Here is a 13423-nt window from a genome sequence, read left to right on the forward strand (position 1 = left end):
TGGTTAAGGTCCATGCCTTGCACGCCCAGGATCCCATATGGGCGCCGGTTCTAATCCCAGCAGCCCCTCTTCCCATCCAGCTCCCCGCTTGTGGCCTGGGAAAGCAGTCCAGGACGGCCCAAAGCTTTGGGAACCTGCACCCTCGCGGGAGACCCAGAAGAGGCTCCTGGCTTTGGATCGGCATAGCATTGGCCGTTGCACTCACTTGGGGAGTGAATCATCGGACAGAAGATCTTCCTCTCTGTCTCTCCTCTCTGTATATCCGCCTTTCCAATAAAAAAAATAAAAAATAAATCTTAAAAAAAAAAAGACTGTACTGCATCTGAATCCTACACTGGCTTTAGTTTCCTCAGAGACCCACTCAAATTGTTCAGAATCTGCATCCCCTGGTATGGGATGCTGCACAATGAATCTGTATAGAACACTTCATATCTGGCCTCATCATCTCTGGTTCCTGCTCCTCCTTGTTGGGGTGCATTTCCAGATTAGGATCCTGCTCCTCATCTTGGAGATCCTCCTCTTCCTGTCCTCAGTTGGTCCCTGGCTCCATCTTCTGGTCTGTTCCTCTTGGGCCATGCTGTTTTGCCTGGACTTCTTTGGCTCTGTGTAGGCCACCTGGATGAGTAACTAAAGGGAAGGACATGAACCCTGAGCCAGGAAGATGACTTTTCTATCATGAACATCCTGTTCATGTCCATCCTCCTACAGGGACTCTGTTACACCTGTTTTAAGGACACATGCCCATGAGGCTGCTGCTCAGGATCCTCTTTGACAATGAAGGAAGACATTTATACCACAGTCTCCGTTCCAGTCACAAACACAACTGACTTCCCTGTGGTCTTGCTAAGCACTGCTGGAAGAGATTTAAGGGGCTTTAAGGGACTTTCATTTCAGTAGATCTTTCTGAATGGCAGTCTGGGTCTGAGGCACAGACTCTTTTTCCTCAATTCCTATGGGAGGACCCTTCTTTAGACATATGTGAGTCCCACAGCTGTGTTTCACAAGCTCCTCTATCATGGTGTTTTCCTCAGTGTTGGCCTGTGCCACTCTCCCCAGATACTCTCCTCAGGTCAACCTCTTCCCCAGGTTTCTCCTCCTTTCCACCGAGGCCTACCATAAACTGGTTTCCTCTTCATGATGCTCACCATCCACATTGGCCTCCTGCTTTCTAATTAGCTGGTTATGATGTGGCACCAACACATCAGCATCCTCTCCCTTCCTGCCCAGCAATTCACATAGAATTGTGGACATGATCCTAGAACCCTTGAGTGGGGAAGCCTGTGAATTATAGTGGGTATATATAGTAGCCAGAATTTTTTTCCTAACTTTGGAAATTAAACTCATCTTGTGATCGCAATTACACTCATTTTGTGCATCCTGTGCAAAGGCAGAATCTGTGAGGTGTCTGAGTTGACAAAGATGACTTCTACAACCTAATGGCATTTGTCCCCTGGAAGGGCTGTCTGGCTTTCATCTTCTGGTTTAGACAGCTGATGTGTTCATCAGTACTCAGGTCAGGAAGAATGAAAGTCCTGTAATCTAGGAAAAAAGACTGCATCTATTCGCATAAAGTTTTTTTTTTTTTTTTAGGTAAAGAAAGAAACTTTTTTAGAATTATGCAATAAATATTTGATCATATTGGTAAACATTTTATTACTTGGTCACTAATAAAAGCAAGCTTGATTGAGGAATGTTGATTTCTACTAGTACATATTTCTTTCCAAAAAATACCTAGTTAGGCAGCTGTATGTCTAAATAGGAATGTACCTGACTCATGACCCTGGCCTCAATGAAATTTGTCAGTGCAGAAGAAGGGAGAGGAACAGACAAAATAATTTAAGCGTCTTTTCTTTGGGATCCTGAAACACAAAAGCCTGTCTCCAGGAGTGTCAGTGTCCGAGATTTCCATCTATGTATCTATGCATCTATGTGTCTGTCTATCTATCTATCTATCTATCTATCTATCTATCTATCTATCTATCATCTGTCTAGCTAGCTAGCTAGCTAACTATCATCTATCTATCCTCTATCTGTGTATCTATTTTTTTTTAAAGATTTATTTTTATTATTATTTTTTTTATTGGAAAGGCGGATATACAGAGAGGAGAGACAGAGAGGAAGATCTTCTGTCCGATGATTCACTCCCCAAGTGAGCGCAACGGGTCGATACTATGCCGATCCGAAGCCAGGAGCCTCTTCCGGGTCTCCCACGTGGGCGCAGGTTCCCAAAGCTTTGGGCCGTCCTAGACTGCTTTCCCGGGCCACAGGCAGGAAGCTGGAAGGGAAGCGGGGCTGCCGGGATTAGAACCGGCGCCCATATGGGATCCCGGGCGTGCAAGGCGAGGACCTTTAACCACTTGCACCACCGCGCCGGGCCCTGTGTATCTATTTTTAAAAAGTGAAAGGCTTGGGCCCGGCAACATGGTTTAGTGGGTAAAGTCCTCAGCTTGAACATGCATGGATTTCATATGGGCGCCAGTTCTAATCCTGGCTGCTCCACTTCCCATTCAACTCCCTGCTTGTGACCTGGGAAAGCAGTTGGGGATAGCCCAAAGCTTTGGGACCTTGTACCCACGTGGGAGATCTGGAAGAGTTTCCTGCTTACTGGATTTGGATAGGCACAGCACTGGATGTTGCACTCACTTGGGGAGTGAATCATCAGACGGAAGATCTTCCTCTCTATCTCTCCTGCTCTCTGTGTATCTGACTTTGTGTAAATGTAAATTAATCTTTAAAAAAAATTGAAAGGCTTTACTGTATAAAGCTATACTGCAACACAAAAGTACAATACACAATCACAGATCACAAAGTTTTCATTGTCATATAAACTAATTGTGAGATCAAAATTTGAAATAGTCATAAGAAAATTTGATATCATAATCAATTGGTATATGATATCCCACCATTCTGATGTAATAAACCTGATAATGTAATTTCAGATTCATGAAGACAACAGGATCTCATTAACCTGTAACTGTGAAGTCATAATCCAGTATCAATATTCCACTCTGATATCATAACCAATTGCTTTGTGACAGCAAGAATTTTGCAATTATAATGAATTTGAATGTCAGAAAAAACCAATACATTGATATAATATTATAAACATTCATGAAATCATATTTATGAAACCATAAACATTTCTCAAGTGAAAGCCATATTCTGATATCGGCCGAAGAGTGTCAGATGATCAATTAAGAAGTCACAAAATGACAATTGCGCAATTATCATTATCATTAAGGCCAAAAACCATCCATTAATAGTAAAAGCATTGTGACATCTTAATCAATTTGTATATGATCAATCACCATTCTTCTGCAATAAAACTCATCTACTATTGATATAATCAGTTGTAAGTCATAAAATTCCCATGACTATAATGAATTTTGATTTTAAAGCAACCATTTTATAATAATAATCAATTTTATATTATGAATCATCATTCAACTGTCATAAATCAGCTATTGTACCCTCATAAACAATGTGATATGTATAAATCAACAGTCTTTTATTCCACAGACATTGAATATGCCTTTTTTATTCACCTGCACATGAAATTTTCTCCAGTATTGATCATATTATAGGTCACAAATTAACCCTCTAAATTTTTTCAAATATCAGAATCATCTTATGCATCATTTTAATTCTATCTCTACGAATCCTAGAGATATCTTTTGTCTGTTCATTCTTCACAGATTATGTGTGTGATATATACGCACATTATCCCACTTGTTTTACTTTTTTCTGAAAAAAGAATGTGGATGAAAATACTTTATGCCCACGTTTTTAATGTCATTTGTGAAGTGAATAGTAGGGTCGGCATTTGCTGTATCAGCTAAGAAGCCACTTGATGTGCATGTATTCTGTCTAAGAGAGCCTGGGATGGAGTTCTAGCTCCACTACCAACTAAAGCTCCCCACTAACATGGTTGAAAATTGAGGTGGCTCAAATAAGAGGGTCACAGTTATCTCCTGTTGAAGTCATATTACAATCTTGGATTTCATTTTAGGTCTGTCATTGCCTTGGATATATCAGATATTTGTGGAATAAAATAATCATTGAGAAATCATTTTGCCTCTATTGAATAAAACAAGTAAGATAATATTTGAAAACTTTTAGTGAGAAAATTATCTGTTTTGAATACATGATTTTAAAGCTAGTCAAACTATCTAAATACATATTATCTATGTGTAATAAATATGTATGGAGAGTTTTATTTTTATGTTAAAAGGCTGATTTTGCAGAAGAGAAAAAGAGATAGAGAGAAGACATTCTATTTCCTGGTGCATTCCCCAGATGAGTTGTAGGAGCCTCTCTGGGGTGTCCCACATGGGTGCAGTAGCCCAAGGACCGGGGCCATTCCATGCTGCTTTCCCAGGCCACAAGCAGAGAACCAGATTGGAAGTGGAGCATCCAGCACAGGAACTATACTTCAGATGGCAAAGATGCAAGTGCCACAGTTGCATGCAGGTCTAATGAGCCCCCAAATATGTTTTTAAAGTTGGAAGTAACATTCAAAAGCATAAATTGTACCATAAATGGGATTTGTGTACTTAGTGTCTTCATTTAATGGACTTTTACAGTGTTGCATATGAAAACACTTTGACATATCAGACTCAGCTAATGCTGTGTACCTACTAATGTTCCTAACATTGCAGAGTTTACCATGTGTAGAACAGGCCAACCCTCTGCCTCCAAGTGACAGCATCCAATATGGGCAACCATTTGTGTCTCAGCTGCTTCACTCTTGGACGGAACAGGGAGCATCCCTGCCCACCCCCACCCCCATATGCATTGATATGAGCACTGTGTGTACTGAACCTGTATGAGCTGGACCTGATCCTTCACCAGCTGGTGTACATCACAGCTAGGTCTGAAGACACAAGGTTTCTTAGGGGACTGCCCAATTGGACTGCTGAAGTAGAAACTCATGTGTAGGGAAAATCCTAAGGCCATGTGCATTGAATCAGGATCATATGTTAGAGGACTGTACGTTTTTGCTTGCTGACTTCCACATAAGAAAAGAAAGCATGCCCAGTTACACATGAAAAGCAAGACAGTCAGATCATCTAAGCCAACAGAAGATTTTGAATATTTCACCAAAAGATGGATAGATGGACAAGGTGGAAAACACACCTGGACAGGCTTTGCAGCAAGCTCCTAGGTCTGTGGACACACTGAGGATATCAAGGACAGCCCATAGACCTTAGAAAGAACTTTCCAGCTCCAGTATAAGGAAACCAACAACTTTTCAGGACAATCAGGACCATTCAAGTAATACCCTTGGAACATTATATCCATTGGTGACTTTTAGAGGCAACATAGGTAACATGAAATGATTAACTGTTCCTTAGCACTGATGTAGTGTGTCAGTGAGAACTGGTACACTCTTTCTGCCCTTCAGCATCAGACACAGGAGAAACTGCTGAACCATTTGTCTCATCCATCTTTACCTGTCCCCATTCTTGAGCCACTCCACATAAATCAGAGGCCCTCAAAGGTGTGCAACCCCCTCACCCATATAATAACTACTAAAATAAAAAAATCTAAAAGACCAAACAAATAACCAAAAACATCAACAAAGTAATTTTGTAAAAGATACATTTATTTTCCTTGGAAAGACAGTTTCATAGAGAGATGGAGAGACAGAAATCTTCCATCTTCTGTTTGTCTCCTTAAATGGCTGTGATGGCTAAAGCTGAGCAGTTCCAAAGCAAGCAGCCTGGAAACAAGAGGCTCTTACAGGTATCCCACAAGGGTACAGGGCCCCAAGGCTTTGAGAAGTCTCCTCTGCTTTCCCAGGATACTTCCTGGGAGCTGGGTATACAATGGAGCAACCAGGACATGAACCAAGAGCAATGTGTCATCCCTGTGTTGTTGTTGTTGGATTAGCCAGTTGAGTCCATGTCCCGGTCCCTAAAATAAATAAATAAATAACAAAAATGAATATTTAGAGTACACTTATAATTGTGAAATGCTTCATCCTTGCAATGTTGGCCATGTATAAATTGTTGGTATGTATAAAAAGCTGAATAAAAAGTGATTCTTAAAAATTTAAATTGTGCTCAGTATCTGGAACTCATGCAAAATTCTTAAAACAGGAGTATTTGAGTAACAAAATGAGACAATGCTTTTGGAAATATCACATAATCTGTGAGCCTTAGGACATGACCCTTCAGAGATCAGTCTGTGAAGACCCTCCCAGAGTGTGAGATATAGGATGTACCAGCTGGTGTTGAAGTGTAGTGAGTACAGTCTGACAGCCATGATGCCAGATGGAATCCTGGCTGTTCCAATTCTGACCCAGCTTGCTGGGAACGCACAAAGGAGAGCAGCAGAGGGTGGCCCAAATGCTTGGGCCCCTGCACCCATGCAGGTAATTGGAGGAGACTCCTAGTTTCTAGTCTTCCTACTATCTTGCTGTCTCCTGGTACCAGACATGCCAGCTCTGTCCCTGTCGACATTTGGAAGGGAACAAAAGTGGATTGAACATCTGCTCTTTCTATCTCTGTGCTTCTGATTTAAAAGAAACCATTTTTGAAAAAAATAGTTCCTTAAAAAGGTGAAAAATGCTAATTTTTCTTCATGAATCTTGAACAACAAATGCTGATTAATCCTTCAAAGTTGCAGTTGATGACCTTCAGAGACACAGTATCTAAACTCACCATGATGCGACTTAGTTGCAGCTGTCCATTTCCCATGGAAACCCTGAAGGACCCACACGAATGAGGGACTGAGGAGTAAGGAGATTGAACCTTTAGGGGAGTTTTCTCTGGACAAGTTTTTAGCATCAAGTCAGGTATGAAACTCTCTCAGATTGTTTCTTACAGACAACCAATCTCAATTTGCTTTGAAAACAAGATAATCGCTCAGAGAGGAGGACCGCCCATCAGTCCTGCCCACTGAGCCTTTGTGCGCATGCCTCATGACTGGCTGGAGCGAAGTGTGAAGTGCGCATGCTCTCATGGTGTTGCTTGGCAACACTCATTGTGACGTGAGGTGGGGATTCTGTCAGGGGCCAAACCTGGGGCTCACCTGCAGGGCTGACCTTGTGTTTCCCAGGCTGGTAAAACCGCCACCAGTGCTGTCTGTAAAAGTTCTGCCTCCGTTTGAAGACAGACAAGTGTCTATTGAACTCCACCAGGTATGACGATGACAAATGGGATAAACTTCGGGACTGCCTGCTAGACGAAGATCTTGGGAAACTCCTCACAGAAGTCATAAAAAGGAAGGAAAGTGAAGAACAATATCTCCTGCTGCTCAGGACAGAAGGTAGGAACCCCGGGGACCAGACCAGGTAAAGGGGGTCACGAACCACCTTGGGTGCTGGGAAAGTGGCAGAAAGGGGGCCTCCTGAATCGGGCACAGGTTCCTGTGACTGGGGACTCCAGGTCTCAGCCCTGGCAGGTTCACCGCGCTAGTTACACTTCATATTACTAGGACAAAGATAAACTGTAGTGGGAAGTTGTGTTGACTAGGTACGCTTTGGGTCATAAAACTAATGGCTGAATGAGTAACAGTAAAACTTTGGTTCAGCAGTTGTGTTGTAGTGGTTAAATCGGTTGCCTGTGATGCCAGCACCCCATGTGGGCACCACATCATGACCTGTCCACTTCCAGTCCAGCTCCCAGCTAATGATGTGCTTAGTTAGGAAAACCAACTTGAAGTGCTCAAGTGCCTGTGCGCCAATGACCCAAGTGAGAGATTTGGTTGAAGCTCCTATCAGTTTTTTTTTTTTTCTCTCTTTCTTTTCCTTCTCTGGTTCGTTCACTCCCTGTCTCTGTTAATCTTTCAAATAAATAATTAGATCTCTGAAAAAATTTAAAGCTTTAAAATATACAATGTAACAAATGTACTAGCAGAAAATACAAATTTCTACGAATTGTACAGTGAAAATGAAATCGCTAACGAAATGAAGATCACATAATTCTAAACGTTCATTTCTTAAAAATAAAATTTAAACCACCATGGTGGTGGGTGTCTGGTAGAGCACTTTGTGCACTGTTTGGAATAGCCATAAACCCACACAAGATGCTGGGCCTGAGTCCTGGCCCCCCTTGCACTTTCAGGTTTCTGTTCATGTGGGAAACCCAGATGGAGTTCTAGGCTCCTGCCTATGACCTGGACCAGTTCTTGTAGTTGTAGAGGAATGAAGTAGTGGATGGGATCTCTGTTTCTTTTTCCCCACTCTCAAATAAAACATACCTGCTTTGGAAAGCTGCATGGTGAAATGCCATTTGAGGCTCTGGTTTGTTTGTTTGTAAGAAGAAGTTAATTTTCTTTCTCCTCTGATACGGTATGTTGACCAGAGGTTCCCTTTGTGTTTCAGCCAGCTCGTTTTCCAGAATTGTGGAATGTTCCCTCTCACTCTTCCCTAGAGAAGGCACCATAATGTGGTTGACCACTCAGGTGAGCTGCTTTCTGCAAAGCATTTTTCCAGGCTGTATGCAATCACATCCTTAAGATTTCAACATTTTTTCAAATTTTCTTAGAAGGGAAAAACCAGGATGTGTTAGTCTGTGTAGTCTGAGCTGGACACCACATTATGTCCTCAACGTTTGTAATTTCTTGTTGTTATCACAACAGTTTTTGAGAAGAATATGTTATTGCAATTATTATTTACACCGAGGCAGCTGTGGTTCAGAAAGGTGTATTAGCTTTTCCTAATTCCACAGTTAACCAGTATCTGACCCATGATTTGGTGCTCCCCTGCCTGACAATCTAAATCCCTTTTCTGTTTTTTTGCCTAGATTTACCATTCCAGAAACACTGGTATCAGACACCAGCTCCATATAACTTCTGAAACTCAGGGTTGGGTTAACTGTGCACTTGTACCATCATCTGCTGCCTTCCCAGGCCATCAGCAGGGAGCTAGAATAGCTGGAACTCAAGCCAGTGGTCGTTTGGGCCAGCACTCAAATGGAAGCTTCACTGGCTATGCCACAATGCCAAGCCACCTTTTAATTCAATCCTGATAAATTATATGTAGTCAAAGAATGCCCATTTCAGATTTTCCAATTTGTTGGTATATAATTGTTTACAGTAGTTTATTATGATGTATTTCTTTTCATCTCTAATTTTACTTGATTTTTATTTGTATGGAGAAATTCTTATTTTGCTCATATTTTTAAAAAATGGCCTGTGTTGTTGAATTTTATTTGTTTTTGTTCCAATTCCATTCATTTTTGCTGGTTTTTTAAAAATCATTTATTGATTCCTGCTAACTTTTCCTTTTAAAAACAGTCCTTGAGATCATTTACTTGAGATATTTCTATTTTTTGTGCTTATTGTTATAAATGTCCCTCTCAATGCTTTTGCTGTATTTCAATGGATGTTGATATTTTGTATTTTAATTTCCTGTCTTCCAGAATGTTTTAATTTTTAATTTTTCAGAGTCATATATGAAATACAGTTGCGTAATCTGCTTCAAAAGGTTTTTATTTTGCTTTTAATTTCTTCAGTGGCACATTGTTCATTCAGTGGCATGTTGTTTTATTTCATTTCGTTTTGGATTTTCTAGTTTTGTTCCTATTGTTTATTTTGTTTTTGGGTTTTTTTTAACTGATATTCTTAATCGAGCTTCATCTAAAATGAAGGTCTCTCTTAAAATGTGCACATGTGGTGATGAGTAAATTACATAGCTTTTACTTCTTTGGTGAAACATTCTGTGAAAATCTGTGTGATTGGTTCTCCTCTGATGTTCCCTGTCGATTTTTCTCTGTGGGTGGTCTGTTGTTTGATGTTAGTAAGATGTTAAATTCCCACACTATTTTCATATTGGAGTCCATCTTTCACTTCAGGTTGTAGTAAAATCTTTGGCATTTGTCTCTGTAGTTTTCTTTTCTAAGTTTTTTTTAAAGATTTGTTTTTAATTATCTGAGAGGCAGGATTGGAGAGAAACAGGGAAGGAGAGAGAGAGAAGGAAAAGGGAGAGAAATATTTTATCTGGTAGTTACTCTCTGAATGTTTGCAGTTGTCAGGGCTGTGCCAAACTGAAGCCAGGAGCAGTAGATTCTTCTTCCAGATCATTTCCATATGTACAGGGCACAAGCACGTGGACCATCCTCTACTGCTTTTCTCACACACAAAGCAGATAGCTGGATTGGAAGTGGAATAGCAGGTGTTGCAATCACTTCCCATATGAAATGCCAGAGTTATAAGCAAGTACTTTATCCTTTACCCCAGATTGGAAACCCCCTTGTTCTTGGGTTAGGTCGGTATTCATTTATGCTTTTCACATCTGCTTTGTAAAATTGATCATTTTATACATATAATGTCTTACTTTGTCTCTTTTTACAGGTTTGGATTTAAGGGTTTTTTGGGGTTTTTTTTGTTTTGTTTTTTTCTTTTGTTTTGTTTTTTTAGTATAATGATCCTCATTTCTGGTTTCCATTTGCTTGTAGTATCCATTTCCATAGTTTCATTTCCTTTATATTCCAAGTGATTTCTTGTAGGGAGAATGTGGTTGTTCCCTTTTTAAAATCCAGTGAACAAAGATACAGCTTTTGACTATGGAATAAAATGCACTGCATTTAACATTGGTCAATGAGAATTAATTGCTAACATTTTGTTAACTTGTTAATGATTGTGTGTGTTCTCTTAGTGAATATGATACTGTTATGTTTTCATTATGGTTACTTCTGGTGTATGACCCACTTCAAATCTTTTGAAGGTTGGTGTGGTGGGGAATTCTCTGTCTAGAGAATACTTTCTTTCTTCTTCATCCTGAAGGATAGTTTCACTGGATATAATCTTGTTTGAAAATGTGCTTCTCTTTAGACATTGGATACATCATCTCATTATTTCCTAGCCTGTGAGGATTCACTTGAGAAGTCTTTGTTAATCTAATTTATTTCCATTTATAGGTAAGGTGACATATGTTGATTAGAATATTTATTATTCTCTCCTAATTAGTAGCATTTTTGGTCAGGTTTTAAATAATAATGCAGCTCCTTTGTCTCTGGGCTTTGCTGTACCCTTCCCCAAGACCCTCCACACTACTGATTTACCCACTAGTATTATAACCATTAGTCCTACATAAACAGTCATAAGTTTGTCATTCTGCTATTGAAGTGTTTCCCAACATTGTAGGCAAGGAACATGTCAGAGAGTTCAGCATCCTACTGTCAGCATATATTCAACAGTTTCACCAGTAATCCATGTTTGGTCTAGATGCAGTGATGTGTGCTGCACTATGTCTCTACATTTGTGTCGGCAACACCCCCGTCATTATGTATCCCTACCAGAACAGAGGCAATAGGGTTGAAAGGAAGACAACACCCACTGCGTCATTCGCATAAGTAAAATGCCCTTTATTGAAACTTCCAGGCTGCCAGTGCTTTGTTCCTCTCAGTGTTTTTCCAATGATCAAGCAGCTCCTAAGATCTAAGAAGTGAAAGAGAAATGATTCCAACTTTGTGCTCTTTATGTGAGTCATGACACTGTTGGCACAGGCAAGAGTGAAGATCCGAAGTTTTTGTTGTCTCACCATATTTAGAAGTTTCATTGGGAGTCTACCTTCATTTATTAGTGGAGACGCATTCTGTTAATTTTCCTTGATTTCTGGTACTCTGGTCTCCATTACATCCTTCATGTTAGGAGTTCCACATGTGTATTTATTCACCTTCATAAATGTTTTTTGTTTACTTTGTGTTTTTAATGGAAATTATATTAGAGCAAACATATGAAATCTATCCTTTTGGGATTAGTTCATTTCATTTAGCAAAATGATCTCTCATTGGGCTAATTTTGAGGCAAACAATAAAATTTCATTCTTTTTTAATAACTGGCTAGTATTATGTAGAACAGATGTATCAGTTTCTTTATCCAGTCCTCTTGTATTGGTATCTGGATTGTTCCCATGATTTTGTGATTGTTGATTGTGCTGTAGTGAATACAGAGGTCCAAGTGTCTTTCTCATGTGTATGTATCAGGTCTTTTGGATATATCCCCAGGAGTGGTATTGCTGGGTCATATGGTGTGTGAGTTGTCAGTTGCCTGATTATTCTGCATACCAACTTCCATAGATGCTGCACCAGCTTGCAATCCCACCAACAATGGAGGAGGAATCCTTTTCCCACATCCTCACTAGCAAGTGTTCTTAGTAGTTGTCTGTATGTGAGCCGTTCTCGCTGGAGTTAAGTGGAACCTCAGTGTTGTTTTTGTTTTCATTTCCCTTATTACTAGAGAACTTGAACATTTTTTTGTACGTCTTATCCATTTGCATGTATTCCTTTTAGAAGTGTCTGCTGATTTATTTCGCCCATTTTTTTTTTCTCCTTTTTCAAAAATTAATGTATTCTTATTGCAAGTTTTACATAGAAAGGAGAAACAGAGAGGAAGATCTTCCATCCAATGGTTCACTCTCCAAGAGACTGCAAAGGCTGGAGCTGAGGAGATCCAAAGCCAGGAGCTCTTCCAGGTCTCCCGGGTGGGTGCAGGGTCCTAAGATGTTGGGCCACCCTCAACTGTTTTCCCAGTCCACAAACAGGAAGCAGGATGAGAAGTGCAGCAGCAGAAATTAGAACCGGTTGCCCTATTGGATCCCAGATATTCAAGGCAAGGACTTTGGCCACTATGCTATACCGCCGGGCCCCCCTTTACCGATTTCTTAGCTGGTTTGTTTGTTGATATGTTTTTTGTTTGTTTTGGAAACCTTTGTATATTCTGGATGTTAGCCCCTTCTATTATTTGGTGTATAAAGGTTTTCTCTCCGGCTCTGTTGCTCGTTTTTTACTTTGTTGATTGTTTCATGTGCTGTGAAGAAACTTCTCTGTTTGATTTAGTCCCATTTGTTCATTTTGTTCTGACTGCCTGTGATTTTTTTTAGATTGTTTTTTCTTAATTTTTTTTTTTTTGTTATTAATCACATTGTATTATGTGATACAGTTTTGTAGGTACTGGGATTCCCCTTACCCCTCCCACAACCCTACCCCCATGGTGGATTCCTCCACCTTGCTGCATATTCACAGTTGAAGTTCAATTGGGCTTCATTCATTGCATGCATATACCTAGCATAGAGTTCAGCATCTTATTGTCCAGATAAGTTCAGCGGTTTCTAGGGGAGACCTTTTCTGGTCTGAAGGTAGAGCTAACAGAGTAAAGTGCCTGTCGGTTAAAAGCCCCTACAAAACATCAGCAACAATTTACAATATTATGAAATTGATTGACATAGTATTGAGTAAACAATATGCTTAAAAGTAATGCAAGTTCAATTTTTCACAACACATGGATTGAGACAGTATCAATGACAGGTTCAAAAACAAATAAGCCAACAAACAAATGAAATTACTGGTTAAATTAAGGCAAACATGTGGTATCTAACCTTTTGGAATTCGCTCATTTCCCTTAGCATTATAGTTTCCAGTTGGGCCCATTAAGCCACAAAGAACTGCAATTTGTTTTTTTAATAGCTGAGTAGTAT

Source organism: Ochotona curzoniae, unplaced genomic scaffold (assembly GCF_017591425.1).
Source record: "Ochotona curzoniae isolate NIBS_2020 unplaced genomic scaffold, NIBS_Ocur_1.0 contig_492, whole genome shotgun sequence".
NCBI classification, from domain to species: Eukaryota; Metazoa; Chordata; class Mammalia; order Lagomorpha; family Ochotonidae; genus Ochotona; species Ochotona curzoniae.